The sequence below is a fragment of the Eriocheir sinensis genome, chromosome 23 (assembly GCF_024679095.1).
Source record: "Eriocheir sinensis breed Jianghai 21 chromosome 23, ASM2467909v1, whole genome shotgun sequence".
Lineage (NCBI taxonomy): Eukaryota > Metazoa > Arthropoda > Malacostraca > Decapoda > Varunidae > Eriocheir > Eriocheir sinensis.
The window spans coordinates 17,830,117-17,849,163 of record NC_066531.1 but is presented as its reverse complement, the minus strand read 5'-3'; the positions used below and the strand labels follow the sequence as shown (position 1 = coordinate 17,849,163).

The 19,047-nt window shown below is 43.4% G+C and overlaps 3 long non-coding RNA genes across 5 annotated transcripts in view; 2 read left to right on the top strand and 1 right to left on the bottom strand.

Moving 5' to 3' along the window:
* The window catches only part of LOC127002524 (uncharacterized), a 14,571-nt gene extending 7,740 nt beyond the window's left edge, over positions 1 to 6,831 (top strand). For 2 of the 3 annotated variants that reach the window (XR_007756312.1, XR_007756314.1), the window contains 2 exons: positions 5,253 to 5,359; positions 6,682 to 6,831. This is a non-coding gene — a long non-coding RNA (uncharacterized LOC127002524). Of the gene's footprint in view, positions 1 to 5,252; positions 5,360 to 6,671 lie in introns of all 3 variants that reach the window. The other variant, XR_007756313.1, reaches the window with a different exon arrangement.
* Positions 6,832 to 7,630: 799 nt separating this feature from the next.
* Positions 7,631 to 10,574, top strand: LOC127002525 (uncharacterized). Its single transcript, XR_007756315.1, has 2 exons — positions 7,631 to 8,356; positions 10,180 to 10,574. It is a non-coding gene; the product is annotated as an uncharacterized LOC127002525 (long non-coding RNA).
* Positions 10,575 to 16,180: 5,606 nt separating this feature from the next.
* On the bottom strand, positions 16,181 to 18,771 carry LOC127002526 (uncharacterized). Its single transcript, XR_007756316.1, has 2 exons — positions 17,665 to 18,771; positions 16,181 to 16,781 (listed from the first exon to the last, which is right to left on the bottom strand). It is a non-coding gene; the product is annotated as an uncharacterized LOC127002526 (long non-coding RNA).
* Positions 18,772 to 19,047: the final 276 nt, after the last annotated feature.

The window sequence follows — 19,047 nt, the reverse complement described above, 5'->3', positions numbered from 1 at the left end:
TGTTCCTATCTTTATCCAATTTTGAGTAATTTTTATTTTAATCGACAATTTTCGTTCATGTTTTTCAATTGCTGGGGTCGCTCTACCAGGGTCAAGGATGTTTTTCTCTCCTCTCTGTTTGTGTGTTTGATATGCGCTCTTGTGTATTTGTAGGGTATTTAATCGTCTTTCTTTTGGTGCTATCTGCATGTTCCTATCTTTATCCAATTTTGAGTTATTCCCATTTTTATCAACACTTTTCATTCAGGTTTTTCAATTTCCGGGGTCGCTCTACCAGGGTCAAGGATGTTTTTCTCTGCTTTCTGTTTGTTTGTTTGAGATTCGCTCTTGTGTATTTGTAGAGTATTTAATCTTCTTTCTTTTGACACTATCTGTATCCTTCTATCTTTAGCCAATGGAATAAGCTCCCACCGTCAGTGGTCCAGTGTAACACGATTGACTCCTTTATAAACAAGCTCGACCGTCACTTCCTTCAACTTAATATTAACTAGAGTAGAAAAGCAACGTTTTGGAGCCATCTGATTAATGTAAAATCACTTAGGTTTAAGGACAGACCACCTAGTCTGGACCATGGGGTCTGTGTGGTCTGATTTTCTATGTAAATCTATGTAAATTCTCTCTCTCTCTCTCTCTCTCTCTCTCTCTCTCTCTCTCTCTCTCTCTCTCTCTCTCTCTCTCTCTCTATTAATTTTATTATATACCATGAGAATAAGTATGCTGTCAAGAATTGGTATGCTCACTACACAAAGGAAATTGAATAAGATTTTAGGGGGCGAAGGATTACACTTACCACTCTCAAAGGTGACAAAATACTGGTGGAAGCTGTCCCTGTGTTGTTAGTTGTCTCTGTGTTGCTAGTTGTCCCTGTGTCGGTAGCCGTCCCCGTGTTGGTAGTCGTCTCTCTGTTGGTAGTCGTCCCTATGTCGGTAGCCGTCCCTGTGTCGGTAGTCGTCCCTGTGTTGGTAGTCGTCCCTGTGTCGGTAGCCGTCCCTGTGTTGGTAGTCGTCCCTGTGTTAAAATAGTCAATTCCTCATGTCAAAAAACTATCTTCCGAGCCAAAAAGTGTCTTCTGAGCGGTGGTGCCAGATTGTCGTACTCAGGGCATCATAATTACCTGGTTTTGACCCTTAATTATTCCCCGAAGACATCTGCAAGTGACGATTTTAATGATAACTATAAGTTATTCCAGCTATTGGGATGAAGGAGGCAATTTTCAGGTTAGAAGTCGGCAAATGTAGAAGGATTGAGTAGGACAGTTTGTACTCCCGTTTGCACACTTAATAACGTGTCAGAGGGAGGTGTAGATGGTAATGGCTGAGTTGCTTATAATATTTATTCTAACAGTAAAAGGAATATACCTGAGCACATGAGTAAGTACAGAATCAACAAGTTAACGTCACTACTAATTGTCACACGCCCAAATGAAATCAACACTCTTCACGGCAGACACTCGACCAGTCACTAATGAAACACACATATGTACGGTTGGTTACGCTTCACTAACAACAACACTGAGTGTTGTTCCTACTCAACATAACACTAATACTCCAGAACGATCACATGCTACACAGTCACAAGAAATACGGCTTCTCCTAACAGAGTCTCGTAATTCTACTCGCCAGTGTTGCCCCAAGTACAGTAACGGCCACAGCCCAAAAATAGCTTAACTGTTACTGAATTGGTGACTGCGACACTCCTGCTCCTTGCTGAGCTCCTATATAGGGCCAGCGGCTACCATACAAATCGTCACCACCGTGTTGTTTTACATCACAACACGTCACAACACGTCACAAAACGTCATGACAACGCCCACGTGAACAGTTCATGCCCGCCGGCCTTGTACCCGTCCATAGGACCACCCACGAGTGTTCCGCCTCCCGGCACTTCCTGTCTGTGCGCTCACTCCCTATCTGTTCACACATCAGGTCGTGGAGCCAACATGTTCACTGTTCGTTGTTCATTGTAACTTCGTTATGGTTCACCGTTCAACTTGACTTTCTTCATCCTCAGGTTCAGTATTTTTTTCTGAGTTCAGTGGTTCCCTTGAATCCCAGCCAGCGCTTCTGGATGTCGTGTGAGTTGCTGGGAATTTTCTACCACTGTTTGGCTTACTTCAACGTGCTGGGCCGGGGCCCGACAGACAGCGTTGAGTCTGGGCCCCAATAGGCATCAAAACACCAACTTCCGAGCCTAAAACTGTCTTCTGGGGCGCTGATAACTAGACTCATTTATACTCAGAGTTAAAACAGTTAATTCCCGATGATTCCCGGCAATAGTTAGCTGTCAAAAACCCAACTTCCAAATTCAAGGGCATGGAGATACATGCTTAGATCTAATTGCCAATGAATTTCCTTGTCACCTTAACCCGGTAGCAGCGACGGGCCAAATTTGTGGTTTTTTGTAGCAGCGACGGGCCAAATTTGTGGCTTTACCGTGCAGCAGCAACGGGCCAAATTTGTGGCTTTACCGTGCAGCAGCAACGGGCCAAATTTGTGGCTTTACCGTGCAGCAGCAACGGGCCAAATTTGTGGCTTTACCGTGTAGCAGCAACGGGCCAAATTTGTGGCTTTACCGTGCAGCAGCGACGGGCCAAATTTGTGGCTTTACCGTGTAGCAGCAACGGGCCAAATTTGTGGCTTTACCGTGTAGCAGCAACGGGCCAAATTTGTGTTATGATATAAACCCCCAAAAATAGATGATACATAATCTGATCACAAATGCTTCGATATATATTATGAAATGGTTTGTGTGGGGGTGATTTTTTCTCATTTTTCTCGCTCCGAGGGACCATTAACCCAGCAGGGATCCTGTTTCTTAACCCTTTGAGCCGACAACTTTCTTCACCATCCAGCCTCTGCCTTCCTCAGACGGGCCCTTGTTATTAGTAGTAGAATTTACATCTATGAACTCCTGCTTGTAACCATTTCTCAGAACATGGTCCAAAGTGACCCTTCATGCGGTTAACTCACATACTTAACCAGTGGCGTACCCAGAAAATTGAAAAGGGGGGGGCCAATATATATATATATATATATATATATATATATATATATATATATATATATATATATATATATATATATATATATATATATATATATATATATATATATATATTATAAGTGCAGGGATCCCATACAGCTTGAGGATTCGGGTAAGTTCAGGTAAATTTATTATTTTTTTATACATACATGCATGATACATACATATACATACATTGTACATTTTAGAAGTTTGTTGGTAGCATATGATTACAACATAAATCTGGGAGATTTAAATAATCTTTAAAGTACTAATTTTATGTTACTTGAGCGAGCATTACTTTTAAAATCTTGTTCATTTCTGTAATTTGGACTGCAAAAATTTACCCTCGAAACAACACTGCTTAGTTTAGAACTACATGTTCTGATAAAAAAGTAATACACTGGCAAGGAATTTTTTTTTATATTCATATAACATGTATAATCTTCGTTTATACAGGCTGCTGCTGTAATACATATTTTTAAAGATACATGGAAACTGGGTCAGGTATTTTATGAATATAAAATAAAAATTAACTAGATGAATTAGATTAGTTACTGTTAACAACAATACATTGAAACTGGTTTACCTCAAATTTAGGCGTCTGTTCTTACGTGCAAATTCATCAAGGACTTCATGATCAAGATTTGTGTCACAATAGACAAAGTAAGGCCAGTCCATTTAAACGACTTTCACTCATTGCGTTCCTAAGGTATGTTTTAAGCAATTTAAGGGCACTAAAGGATCGCTCATTGGTGGAAGTGCTAACAGGTAGGGTTGAAAAAAATGCAATAAGGTGGAAAAATTTAGATATGTGCCCAATTTTTTGGCACATGCCAATGTCTCAACAACTTGCTTTGACCTCTCATGAGATTCACGACGCTTCCAATAACTCTGCCCCGTAGATATTCACCTTCAACGAGATCTGCATCTACAAGAAATTTTCCATAAAATTCAACTGCCTCCTTCAGTTCACTAAAATAAGTATCAACTGAAAGAGAGGGAACAAGATTTCCCAACAAAAAACTCCTAACTAATGTGTTCAGATGCAAACCTTTCCCTGAGTTGTGCTATAGCAGTGTCCGAAAACTGGAGAAAAATAGCTCTTCGATAGTACTCCTATGGAGTTGCTGTTGGAGGGTTAGCCTTAACTATGTTTCTGATGACCACTGATTGTTCAAGGCTTCTGGCTTCCGTACCTTTCCTCAGCTTGGGCAAAAAGTTGGTTGAACTTATTTCCATCACGATAGGACTGAAGTGCATCTATGCAGCTCTGTACACTTCCAAGAGCACCCATCAGTTCTTGTTGTGACCCCTGCAGCTTTTCCGGCAAGGGTTTAGTGACACTTAGAACTGAGGTGAGCACTTCCAAACTCATGAGAAAACCTGGGTCACTTATTGCTTTAGATTAGGCTTGGCTGCTGATTCTTCACCTGACGTGTTTTGCAGTAATTATTCTTAATCATTATTTCATTATTTACCTACCTGATTAACTGAATTATCCGGGGCATCAGCCGAGTCAGTGGTGACTTTCCTACACCAGATAGAGTATGTACGTGAAGCGTTTTCTGGCGTTTTGTGGCCAAGGAGGAAATAGGTAAAGAAAGGAGAGGCACAAATCCCAAGCCTGCGGGAATTCAAGGAGTGACACGCTATAGAGAAAAAGTACTACATAAAAAGAAAGTGAAGTCTATCAATCATAATTTTCAGAAATTTGGAATTTGTGGTCAGAAAATATTATACGGATAACATGACTAGGCTTCGGCCACGTGAGCCTACGTCGTCAATGAATGTTTCTCAAAAGAGATCACCTGCTCTTATTCAACTCAGCAGCTCCATTGTTCAAGTAATATTTATTTATTCAATATTATTTTTTCTTTGCTAAAGGGGAGGGTCATGGCCCCATGGCCCCCCCCTCGGTACGCCATTGTACTTAACCGTGCTCCCCGTTGAGGGTCCAAAAGCTAGCCCTCCCAGCCTAGTCCTGGTAGCGAAGGGTCATCTCTCACAAAGTCCACGACACCCCCAAATGATTTGATTCCTCGTGTCTCAGGAGCCAGAAGGTTGTGAGCACTGCCAGTTACAGGTGTTGTGGGCGAGTGTTAGGAGCATCTTGTGTTAGAATCTTGTGTTCCTAACTGATGTGCTTGCCGAGATATTGGCACTTGAAGTTGACGCACACACACACACACACACACACACACACACTAACTCCGTGATGGTTCTTGCAGGGAAGGAACTGAGATGAGACCAGACTCAGCAGCCCTCCAGTGAGCCCAGGAGACCACCGAGGGACACCCACGCACCTCATGGCTTGGGGGACGCATGGAGATGGTGGGTGAGTGAAGCAACCCACCCCCTGTGTATGTTCAGGGCCAAGGTTACGTCAGGTCAGGGTCTGCCTTGAAAACAGGTCCTTTCTCTCACTGATTCTCTCCAGGTTTCCTCCGTTTTTCCCTTCTTTCCTCCTCTCTTCTTCCTTTCCTCCTATGCCAAAAAAATAGCTTAATCTTTCCTCTTCCTCCTCCTGTCTTCCTCTTCTTCCTCCTCCTCTTCGTTTCCCTGTTATCTCCACTTTTATCAAGGTCTGTGTATTTCTCCGGCGTAATTTTGGTGGTTTCGTTCATTTCCTCCTCCAAGTTCAACTCCATTTTTCTCATTTTTCCTTCCTCTCTTCTTCCTTTCCTCCTATACCAAAAAACTGCTTAATCTTTCCTCTTCCTCCTCTTGTCTTCCTCTTTTTCCTCCTCCTCTTCGTTTCTCTTTAATCTCCACTTTTATCAAGATTTGTGTATTTCTCCGGTGCAATTTTGGTGGTTTTGTTAATTTTCTCCTCCAAGTTCAAGTCCATTTTTCTCCTCTTTCCTCCACCTCTTCCTCCTTTCCTCCTATGCCAAAAAATAGCTTAATCTTTCCTCTTCCTCCTCCCATCTTTCTTTTCCTCCTTATCCTTTGCATTTCCCTGTTATCTCCACTTTTATCAAGGTCTGTGTATTTCTCTGGCACAATTTTGGTGGTTTCATTCATTTCCTCCTCCAAGTTCAAGTCCATTTTTCTCCTCTTTCCTCCACCTCTTCCTCCTTTCCTCCTATACAAAAAAATAGCTTAACCTTTCCTCTTCCTCCTCCTGTCTTCCTTTTCCTCCTCCTCCTTTTCATTCCTCTTCTATCTCCACTTTTATTAAGGTCTTGTGTATTTCTCCAGTGTAACTTTAGTGGTTTTGTTCACTTCCTCCTCCAAGTTCAACTCCATTTCTCTCCCTTTTCTTTCCTCTCTTCCTCCTTTCCTCCTTCCTCTTCATTTCCTTGTTATCTCCACTTATTTCAAGATCTGTCTCTTTGAAAACTTTGCAGAATGGACGAAAAAACACCAGAAATTGCTTGTATATTTATTGAGCAAACTGACACTTCTTGGAGAGAGAGAGAGAGAGAGAGGGGGGGGATCCCTTATGTGTCTGGGGGGGCATGTGTCTGTGGGGGTTGTCAACACACTGTGGGGGGGACACCCTGTGGGGCCTGGGAGAGAGAGAGAGAGAGAGAGAGAGAGAGAGAGAGAGAGAGAGAGAGACACACACACACACACACACACACACACACACACACACACACACACACACACACACACACACTCTTGGCACTAAACTCTGCCAGACTCTTGCAGGGCAGGAGACAGAGACGAGACCACTGAGCTGAGGAGACCAGTCAGGCCTTCAAGATGCTGCCTAAATGCTGGGGCAGACCAGATGAGACCAGCTGAGACGAGTCCTGTTGGGGAGAAGATGGAGGGAGATTAATTGAGCCAAGGAAGGAGAGAGAGAGAGAGAGAGAGAGAGAGAGAGAGAGAGAGAGAGAGAACTCTCTCTGTATTCCTATAAAAGAGAAGATAATAAAGTTTGGAAATATATATTACAATGGATGTATTTAAACCTATTACTCTTCTCTCTCTCTCTCCACCAGTGAGCTATTGTATTCTTCCCTTCCCTTCCCCTCCCCTCCCAAGATGCCGCCTGGATGTTGGGGAGAGAGAGAGGATGAGATGGAACACTCTCTCTCTCTCTCTCTCTCTCTCTCTCTCTCTCTCTCAGCTGTTGTTGTATAAAAGAGAAGATAAATAAAGTTGAATATTATATAACCATGGATATATTTGAACCTCCTCTCTCTCTCTCTCTCTCTCTTCTTTTTAATGGACCTTATACACCTTTACATTATTTTTTTGAGAGAGAGAGAGAGAGAGAGTGTTCCAGCTTCCAGTCCCTTGCTGAGCTGAGTGACCAGACAGCACCATCCAGTCAGCCATTGCCCTGAAAAGATATATGGTGGTTAGGTCCCAGTAGATTGTGGTGGAGTGGTAGAAATCGTGGTTGAATGTCAGGTCTTGGGTTGACATTTTGGGGTTACAGAGTTGAAAAAGTTTTGAACAAGTCGAGTTTTTCGGTTGATGACTGATGGTTGAATTGTGGTAGACTGGTAGAGGGATGTTGGGCGAATGATTGTGTGGTGGTTAGACCCTGGTAGATTGTGGTAGACTGATAGAAATCATGGTTGAAAGAGGAAATTGTAGCTTACCACATTTCAGCAACTTTCCGTCCCAGCTTCCATCAGTTGTGAGATCTGTAATAATAATAATAATAATAATAATAATAATAATAATAATAATAATAATAAAAGTATATAAAAATTAATCTATTTTCTCATTCCTGAGAGAGAGAGAGAGAGAGAGAGAGAGAGAGAGAGAGAGAGAGAGAGAGAGAGAGAGAGAGAGAGAGTTACCTCCACATCTGAAAAGGAAAATCTATAATCTTCCTTCCTCTTCCTCTTCCTCCTCACACACACAAAAAACATCTCTGTTACACCCCAAAGTTATGACCGCAGCAGCAGCAGCAGTTAGAGGCTAAATTATAGTCACAAGTTGTAGTGTGTCGTGCCAAGTCCCTGCTGGTGAGCCTGGTTCAGACCCTCACACCAACCACCTCCCAGGGCCAAAACGGATGTAGATTGAGTTCTAATGTGTGTTTCCTTAGGTTCACGGTACAGAGGAAGGGTTACACTACCACCAGGGTCACACACCTAACCCGGGAAATGCCCACAACTCCTAGGAAAGCCTGGTCAAATGTGTGTTTCCTTAGGTTCATGGTACAGAGGAAGGGTCACACTACCACCAGGGTCACACAACTACCCCGGGAAATGCCCACAACTCCTAGGAAAGCCTGGTGAAATGTGTGTTCCCTTAGGTTCATGGTACAGAGGAAGGGTCACACTACCACCAGGGTCACACAACTACCCCGGGAAATGCCCACAACTCCTAGGAAAGCCTGGTCAAATGTGTGTTCCCTTAGGTTCATGGTACAGAGGAAGGGTCAAACTACCACCAGGGTCACACAACTACCCTGGGAAATGCCCACAACTCCTAGGGAAAGCCTTGCCAAATATGTGTTTCTTTAGGTTCACGGTACAGAGGAAGGGTCACACTACCACCAGGGTCACACACCTACCCCAGGAAATGCCCACAAATCCTAAGAAAGCCTGGTCAAATGTGTGTTTCTTTAGGTTCACAGTACAGAGGAAGGGTCACACTACCACCAGGGTCCATAGCTGGGCACGATAACAGAAAATCTTATTCCCGATAACCAATAATGGAAAACCTTATCGGTGATAACCGATATTCGTTAACTGGAGAAACAAATATAGGCGATAACCGATACCCGATATAAATCCACAATTCCGATAGACAAAAACGATATTATTGATATTTCAAATAAAAAACATAGATGACTTCAAATTTTCATTATCAGTATTTTAGAAAATTTACAAAACCTGAAAACCACACGTTGACACGTACCTATGGACAGTAATACTAGAAACGCCTGAACCGGTGTTGTGTTATTTGGCGTCCCCACCGTCAAAAGCTGGCACTTTTGTTTACAAACACTGGTCTCTCGTGAACTGTGCATGCTCAGACCAGCAAGCCTAGACCTGTACAGTCTCACAAAGCTTTTTAACCATAATTAGGAGTTGCTGGAAGGCTGAATCAGACATACAGTACTGTATTTATATGTACAGAGTGTCGTTCTAGAAACAGCGAGGATGGTGGTACTGTATGTCTGATTCAGCCTTCCAGCAACTCTTAATGTGTTAAAAAGCTTTGTGAGACTGTACAGGGCTACACTTACTGGTCTGAACAGTTCACGAGAGACCAGTGTTTGTAAACTTTGACGATGGGACACCAAATAACACAACACCGGGTGCCTTCAATACCATGGCATGCTCACAAACGAATATGGAATATCAACTTTGAGGCAGTGAATAATCATTTTGGGGGCAAAGTTAAATGATTTTTCTCTTTGATATATTGATTTTTGAGTAACATAAAAATATAAGCTAGTGTTTTAATGTTGATGATCTAAGTATGAAATCTCTTCACTGAAGATATTTCATACCCCAAAGTTTTTTTCACACAACACCGGGCGCCACGTGTAGGGAGGAGACAACGCTTTTTTTTTTTTTTTTTTTTTGAGGCAGAAAAAAGTATCGATTATCACTAGTTTGGTTACAAAAGTAACGATGATACCGATATATACTTAAATAAGTAGCGGATGGCCGATAACCCAATTTTGTTATCAGCGATAAAGTATTGCGATAACTTATCGCGATAACGCCCAGCTATGCCAGGGTCACACACCTACCTCGGGAAATGCCCACAAATCCTAAGAAAGCCTAGTCAAATGTGTGTTTCCTTAGGTTCACGGTACAGAGGAAGGGTCAAACTACTACCAGGGTCACAAAACTACCCCTGGAAATGCCCACAACTCCTAGGAAAGCCTTGGCAAATATGTGTTTCTTTAGGTTCATGGTACAAAGGAATGGTCAAACTACCACCAGGGTCACAAAACTGCCCCTGGCAATACCCACAACACCTAGGAAAGCCTGGTCAAATGTACGTTTCCTTAGGTTCATGGTACAGAGGAAGGTTCACACTACTACCAGAGTCACGAAACTACCCCTGGGAATGCCCACAACTCCTAGGAAAGGCCTGGTCAAATGTGTTTCCTTAGGTTCACAGTACAGAAGAAGGGTCAAACTACTACCAGGGTCACAAAACTACCCCTGGAAATGCCCCCACAACTCCTAGGAAAGCCTTGGCAAATGTGTGTTTCCTTAGGTTCATGGTACAGAGGAAGGGTCACACTACCACCAGGGTCACACAACTATCCCTGGAGATGCCCACAACTCCTAGGAAAGCCTTGTCAAATGTGTGTTTCCTATGTTCACAGTACAGAGGAAGGGTCACAAAACTACCCCTGGAAATGCCCACAACTCCTAGGAAACCTTTGTCAAATGTGTTTCCTTAGGTTCACAGAACAGAGGAAGGGTCACAAAACTACCCCTGGAAATGCCCACAACTCCTAGGAAAGCCTGGTCAAATGTGTGTTTCTTTAGGTTCACAGTACAGAGGAAGGGTCACAAAACTACCCCTGGAAATGCCCACAACTCCTAGGAAAGCCTGGTCAAATGTGTGTTTCTTTAGGTTCACAGTACAGAGGAAGGGTCACAAAACTACCCCTGGAAATGCCCACAACTCCTAGGAAAGCCTGGTCAAATACGTGTGGCGGTCGATATGTGGGCCCTGAGAGAGAGAGAGAGAGATAATGTTCCATAATAGACTCAGAGCAGAGTGAGGATGAGTCATTTTCTCGCCGGCAACACACAATAAGTTACCCGAGTAATACCTTCACCTGGATCACAGTCTGTTCACTCCAGGACGGCAATGAGTCAGGGTTTTTTTTTTTTACAGCTAAGGAGACAGTTCAAGGGCGTAAAGAAAAATATATATAAAAAAAAAGCCCGCTACTTACTGCTCCTGAATAGAGGTCAAAGGTTTGGTGCAGGAGGTCACATCTTGCCTCCTGCCCGGGGTGGCCTCAGAGCACGCTGCATCCCGCCTCAACGCTGCGGCAAGTGACGTGTGAACAGATCGTCGCCGGCACATGTTACCCGGTGGTGGTGGCAGCAGCGGGGATCATGTTTCTTAATGGTCCCTCTGAGCGAGAAAAATGGGAAAAAATCATCACTCACACAAACCATTTCATAATGTATATCAAAGCATTTGTGTTCAGTTTATGCATCATCTATTTTGGGGGGTTTATGTCATGGCACAAATTTGGCCCGTCGTTGCTACACGGTAAAGCCAAAATTTGGCCCGTCGCTGCTACACGGTAAAGCCACAAATTTGGCCCATCACTGCTACCAGGTTGATATGCTTGCTTGTATGAGATTACTTGAACAGTTGGCTGTCATGCACTTCAAGATACCCTAAACTTAACTAGCCTAACCTAACAAAACCCTAAACAGTTACTAACAGGTTTTGACTCAGAAAATTCATCTATGCTTCCTTGCTAATGAGACTTTCTATGCAACACAGTGAGGTCATTCTGTGTTGATTTATACCATAAGGTGCTGGCTGTCATAGTGTTTCAAGATACACTAAACTTAACTAACCTAACAAAACCCTAAACAGTTACTACAGGTCTTGACTCAGAAAATTCATACATGCTTCCTTACTAACAAGACATTTTATACAACAAAGTGAGGTCATTCTGTGTTGATTTATACCCTAAGGTGACCCTAAACCTAACGTACCCTAACAAAACCACAAACAGTTATTATATACATCTTGGCTTACAACTACTACTACTACTACTACCACCAATACCTTATAAGCCAGGAGAAGTCTTGCTGTGCCTCCTCAGGTTGGCGTAGCCCTGGGCGGGGAGTGTTCCAGCCTGGGCACCACCAACACCGGCAGCTCAGGAGGGAAAACTTGACGGCCGCCAGGTCTGAAAAAGTTTGGACGTTTTGTGAGCTAGCTCTAAAAATATTAAAGATAGCTCAGCAGGATTTTGTGCTCATGTGTATCAATAATTTATGAACACACACACACACACACACACACACACACACAAGAAAGAAATTAGAAAGTTGGAAAGAATACAAAGAGCAGAAACTAAATTACCGGAAACTCTGAGAGAACATACTTATGAAGAAAGACTGGAGAAATTGGGACTAACAACACTGGAGAGCAGAAGAGAGAGAGGGGACCTAATAGCATTGTACAGGATACAAGAGGGATTGGAGAAACTGGACAGGTAAATACAACTAGGTAAATACACACACACACACACACACACACACACACACACACACACACACACACTTTCATTCCATTCTGTTGTAAATATCTTAATTAATGTTTAGTTTGTGTACAGTCGCGATATGAAGTGATGTCGCCGCTCTCAAAATGTTTCGTACGGGAGCATTTGAAGGTAACGGAAGTGATGTGTATTTATTGTTTATGTTATAATGTTCCCTTTTAATGATAATCTATAATACCTTGTGATGTAAAACACGGTAAAATAACGTAGCAGTACCTGAATTACAATTATACATTCATTTGCTTTAAAAAATGCGACTGCGAATGTCATGTGTTGTCTTCAGTACTGAAGACAACCTTGAAATGATTTAGCTCACGTCGTGTGCTTATCTTTGCAAAACAGTTGTTATACATTGTTCAGATTTAGGCGATATATATATATATATATATATATATATATATATATATATATATATATATATATATATATATATATATATATATATATATATATATATATATATATATATATATATATATATATTGGATCATTCCATGAACTGTCTTCTGCAGTTATTAACACACACGCACAGTATGACATGAAGCGAATGGACAGTTACTGGCGTTACTTTGCGTTTTATTGATTAAGAAACGATCAAATAATAAGGTTTCTCATTAAACTTCTATTCTATTACTAAATACATATGTGCTGTTTATCTCTCACCTAACTCTACCAACTATGTAAAATTCTTTGACTATTTGAATTCTAAAGTGGAGCACATCTTGACCCACTCTCTCTTCGCTGAAATCTCCATCCTAGGAGATTTCAATGTTCACCACCAGCTTTGGCTTTCATCCTCTTTCACTGACCATCCTGGTGAACAAGCCTACAACTTTGCTATCCTCAACGACCTAGAGCAGTTGGTCCAGCACCCTACACGTATTCCCGACCGTCTTGGAGACCGGCCCAACATTCTAGACCTCTTCCTTACCTCAAACCCTTCTGCTTATTCTGTCAAACTGTTCTCTCCGTTGGGCTCCTCCGATCACAATCTTATTTCTGCATCCTGTCCTATCGCTCCTGTACACCCTCTGGACCCACCGAAGAGGCGATGCTTCTGGCATTTTGCTTCAGCTCGGTGGGACGACCTGAGGATGTACTTTTCCATTCCGTGGAATGATTATTGCTTCCAGGAGACAGACCCTCTGTGTGTGCTCAGCGCATCACAGAGGTGATTGTCTCTGGAATGGAGGCATACATTCCTCGTTCTTTCTCTACTCCTCACGCTAAAAAGCCTTGGTTTAATCACGCTTGTTCTCGTGCTGTCAATGATAGAGAGGTAGCTCACAAAAGGTACCAGAGCCTTCAAACTAATGCTAATTATGAACTTTACATTTCTGCCCGAAATCGTGCCAAATCTATTCTCCGACTAACCTTAAAATTCTTTCATTAATAGAAAATGTCAAAACCTTGCTTTCTCTAACTCTTCCCGTGACTTCTGGCGTCTAGCCAAAAACATCTCCTCCAACTTCACTTCTTCATCTTTCCCTCCACTCCTCAGTCCTGACGGCAACACTGCCGTCTCATCTATCTCTAAGGCTGAACTCTTCTCTCAAACTTTTTTCTAAAAACTCCACTCTGGACGATTCTGGGCATATTCCTCCTACTCATCCCCTCTCTGACTTCTTTATGCCTGTTATAAAGATTCTTCAAAATTATGTTTTCTCTGCCCTCTCTGGCCTCAATCATCAGAAGGCTTAGGAGTCTGATGGAGTGCCTCCGATTGTCCTTAAGACCTGTGCTTCTGTGCTAATACCCTGCCTGGTCAAACTCTTTTGCCTCTGCCTTTCAACATCTACCTTTCCTTCTTGCTAGAAATACACCTACATACAGCCTGTGCCAATCGCTCAAACTACCGTCCTAAAGCTTTAGTTTCCTGTCTTTCTAAAGCTTTTGAATCAATACTTAATCGGAAGATTCATAAGCACATATCTACTTCTGACCTTCTGTCTGATCGCCAGTATGGGTTCCGCAAGGCGTTCTAATGGTGATCTCCTAGCCTTCTTAACTGACTCTTGATCATCCTCTCTTAGCCGTTTCGGTGAAACTTTTGCTATTGCGCTGGACATATCAAAAGCTTTTGATAGGGTCTGGCACAAATCTTTGCTTTCCAAACTACCCTCATACGGTATCTATCCTTCTCTCTGTACCTTTATCTCCAGTTTCCTTTCTGACCGTTCTATTTCTGCCGTGGTAGACGGTCATTGTTCTTCCCCTAAATCTATTAACAGTGGTGTCCCACAGGGTTCTGTCCTATCTCCCACTCTTTTTCTGTTGTTCATTGATGATCTTCTTTCCAAAACGAACTGTCCTATCCATTCCTACGCCGATGATTCCACTCTGCATTACTCAACTTATTTTAATAGAAGACCCACCCTACAGGGACTTAACGACTCAAGGCTGGAGGCTGCAGAATGCCTCAGACCTTACTATTATTTCCGATTGGGGCAAAGAAGAACCTGGTGCCCTTCAACGCCTCAAAAACACAGTTTCTCCACCTATCCACCCGACACAATCTTCCAAACAACTATCCCCTATTCTTTGACAACACCCAGCTATCACCTTCCTCAACACTAAACATCCTCGGTCTATCCTTAACTCAAAATCTCAACTGGAAACTTCATATCTCATCTCTTACTAAATCAGCTTCCTCGAGGCTGGGCGTTCTGTACCGTCTCCGCCAGTTCTTCTCCCCTGCACAGTTGCTGTCCATATACAGGGGCCTTGTCCGCCCTCGTATGGAGTATGCATCTCGTGTGTGTGGGGGCTCCACTCCCACAGCTCTTCTGGACAGAGTGGAGGCTAAGGCTCTTCGTCTCATCAGCTCTCCTCCTCATACTGATAGTCTTCTACCTCTTAAATTCCGCCGCAATGTTGCCTCTCTTTCTATCTTCTATCGATATTTCCACGCTGACTGCTCTTCTGAACTTGCTAACTGCATGCCTCCCCCCCTCCCGCGGCCCGCTGCACACGACTTTCTACTCATGCTCATCCCTATACTGTCCAAACCCCTTATGCAAGAGTTAACCAGCATCTTCACTCTTTCATCCCTCACGCTGGTAAACTCTGGAACAATCTTCCTTCATCTGTATTTCCTCCTGCCTACGACTTGAACTCTTTCAAGAGGAGGGTATCAGGACACCTCTCCTCCCGAAATTGATCTTTCTTTCGGCCACCACTTTTAATTCTCTTTTGGGAGCAGCGACTAGGAGGCTTTTTTATTATAATTGTTTTCTTTTTTTGTGCCCTTGAGCTGCCTCCTTTGTTGAAAAAAAAAAAAAATATATATATATATATATATATATATATATATATCTATATATATATATATATATATATATATATATATATATATATATATATCTATGTATATATATATATATATATATATATATATATATATATATATATATATATATATATATATATATATATATATATATATGGTAGCCTAACTTAAGCTATTCCAGAGTGAGTGGAGCCCCCCCCCCTTCACTCCTTAAGAATACAGTATTACCACCACCACCACCACCACCACCTCCTCCAGCAAAATAAGAGTAAATAATAAAAAAAAATTACCATAAATTCTAATGTTAGTGCCCCAGACCAAACCACCTGGCACTCACCTTAGGGGGCCTGGGCAGCGTGGCACTGGTGTGGGGGCCCAGGGAGAGGGGGCAGGGGCTCTCACCATCAATGGGAGGACTGGCCTTGCAATCGATGGAATTGCTGAAATAATAATAATAATAATAATAATAATAATAATAATAATAATAATAATAATAATAATAATAATGTAATTGGTTTGTTTTTGTTTTATAATGTAGGTTTATGATCAAGGATTTTAGGACTTTAGGAGGACTTGGTCATGTCTGGAGGGTCCTTGCTGGCGATTACGAGTCCAACACGTGATCAGGCCGTGGTGTATTACACACATACAAACACACACACTTATTTTTTGTGAACCAATTTATTTCAAAGTCTCAGTCTGTGTTTTTTCAGCAATATATATGTGTGTCCCTTTAGCCCTTGACTTAACATCCTGTTCCTGACCTCTCATGACCTGTAAATCCATGTAAACATTCCCGTCATAATGTTTGTGGCAGATTTCTCCTTGTTAAAGTGTGTACACTTATCCCAGTGCTCCAACCTTGCCTTGTTTTGATTTTTGATTTATTTTATTTTTTATTTTTTGACGTCTACGCCTGTTGCGCCGGTAGGCCTTCCTTCGTGTCAGTGATGGTCGGCCCAGCCCGTTGTGGCGCAGGCAAGTGTTTATAGTGGCGCCATCTTACACTGGCTCATGCTGCCCCCTGGAGCTCATCTTTAATCCTAGAATCTAGAGTCCGGGTTGATAGGTGGTCTTCTGGGCAGCATGTGGGTAGTCTTAGGCCTCTCGGCGGTGGCTCAAAAATCCCAGCTTGTGGCACCGGGCGGGGATTGACCTCGCGTCGTCCTGAACGCAGCACCGTCACACTATCCACTCAGCCACCGCCTCCTCCACCAGCCTCTCTCTCAGCCACCTTTTGTAACTGCCCCTCCCTTCCCTTCCCTTCACTTTTCCAGCCCTCCTTCCCTTCCTTCACTTTTCCAGCCCTCCTTCCCTTCCCTTCACTTTTCCAGCCCCTCCCTTCCCTTCACTTTTCCAGCCCCTCCCGTCCCTTCCCTTCACTTTTCCAGCCCCTCCCTTCCCTTCCCTTCACTTTTCCAGCCCCTCCCTTCCCTTCCCTTCACTTTTCCAGCCCCTCCCTTCCCTTCCCTTCACTTTTCCAGCCTCCTTCCTTCCTTCACTTTTCCAGCCCTCCTTCCTTCCTTCACTTTTCAGCCCTCCTTCCTTCCTTCACTTTTCAGCCCTCCCTTCCTTCCTTCCTTTTCCAGCCCTCCTTCCCTTCCTTCACTTTTCCAGCCCTCCTTCCCTTCCTTCCTTTTCAGCCCTCCTTCCTTCCTTCACTTTTCCAGCTCCTTCCTTCCCTTCCTTCACTTTTCAGCCCTCCTTCCCTTCCCTTCACTTTTCCAGCCCTCCTTCCCTTCCTTCACTTTTCCAGCCCTCCTTCCTTCCTTCACTTTTCAGCCCCTCCTTCCCTTCCTTTTCCAGCCCTCCTTCCTTCCTTCACTTTTCCAGCCCTCCTTCCCTTCCTTCACTTTTCCAGCCCTCCTTCCTTCCTTCACTTTTCCAGCCCTCCTTCCCTTCACTTTTCAGCCCTCCTTCCTTCCTTCACTTTTCCAGCCCCTCCTTCCTTCCTTCCCTTCCTTCCTTTTCAGCCCTCCTTCCTTCCTTCACTTTTCCAGCCCTCCTTCCCTTCCTTCCTTTTCAGCCCTCCTTCCTTCACTTTTCAGCCCTCCTTCCTTCCCTTCACTTTTCAGCCCTCCTTCCTTCCTTCACTTTTCCAGCCCTCCTTCCCTTCCCTTCACTTTTCCAGCCCTCCTTCCCTTACCTTCACTTTTCCAGCCCCTCCCTTCCCTTCCCTTCACTTTTCCAGCCCCTTCCTTCCCTTATTGCCACAGCCCCTTCATTTTCTTCACCCTGTGGCAGCCCCTTCCTTACAAACACCACCTCAGCCCCCTCTCATGACAGCCCTTTTCTTCCCTCTATACAAGCCCTTAAACAGCCTTACAAAGCCAAAAAGGACCCTTTTCTTGAACCCATAGCATCCTGGCAGCCCCCTTTCTCACTTTTATCTCTCATTTCAGCCCCTTTCCTTCCCTCTACCCTCTCTCTCAGACCCATAATCAGCCCTCACTTTCTCAGCCCTTCCCTTACACTCAATCTTTCAGCCCCAATAGCAACCTTATAGCCCTTCCCTTTCCTCTATGCTCTTTCTCAGTCCCCTCAGCCCCCTAAACAGCCCTAAATCAGTCCATTTTTAGACCAATAGCATCCTAACACCCTGTATCTCTCATTTCAGCCTCTTTCCTTCGCTCTTCTTCTCCTTCAGTCCCAAAACAGCCCCTAAATTCCCCTACCTTCTCTTAGGCCACAGAGTGAGCGAGGGCAAGAAACTTTAATACACAATATAAGCAATGGAGGTGTTGGCCACACTGGCAGGTACTGGCGAGAAAGCTTGGAGGTGATCAGCGAGAAAGAGAGGAGAGTTGACGATTAACTTTTCTCACGCGAGATTGCTCGGTCAGGTGTGACATCACAGACATGCTTCCATTTTACAGCAAACCCTCGATATAACGGACTAATTGGGGCGGACCTTAGTCCGTTAATGCTGAAAGTCCGTTATGAGCAGCGAAAAAAAAAAATGTAAAATAATACCAATGAACCAAATAATGTAGGTATATCTATATTTTTTTATTGTGTTATCTGCAAGTTGTCTGTGTAGCCGCTTGGCGATGGACTGTGAGCCACTGAAGCTGGCAGTGGGGCCCTGCTGGGGGCCATATTGCTACGGGGAAATTTTACAAGTGTGCCAATTCCACACTGGTAGACAAAACTTCTTAATGTTTGTAGTTATCGAGGTGTTAATCTGTTGACTCTTTCTGTCACGATATTTTAATGATTGACTTTTCCATGCCTGTGTTACACCCGCCGCAGCTGCAGCGCTGATAGCTCGCAAAGAGATGTTTAACTTGCTGACAGTTTCTACAGTTCACTCACTGCTCACAAAGGTCACATGTGGACAAACTAGAACAAAACCAGGCAAATTGATGTTTTTCCTCCTGTGCATTCCCACAGTGCACATGCATGGTGGACAGCAGAGCGACTTATTTCTGCAAGGAGGTATTTCTCGCAACACAGGCCCGCCAATTGGACCACGCATGCCGATACCATGTCCAGTCCCGCGCTGCGTATTTCCTCACTGCGTGCAGAA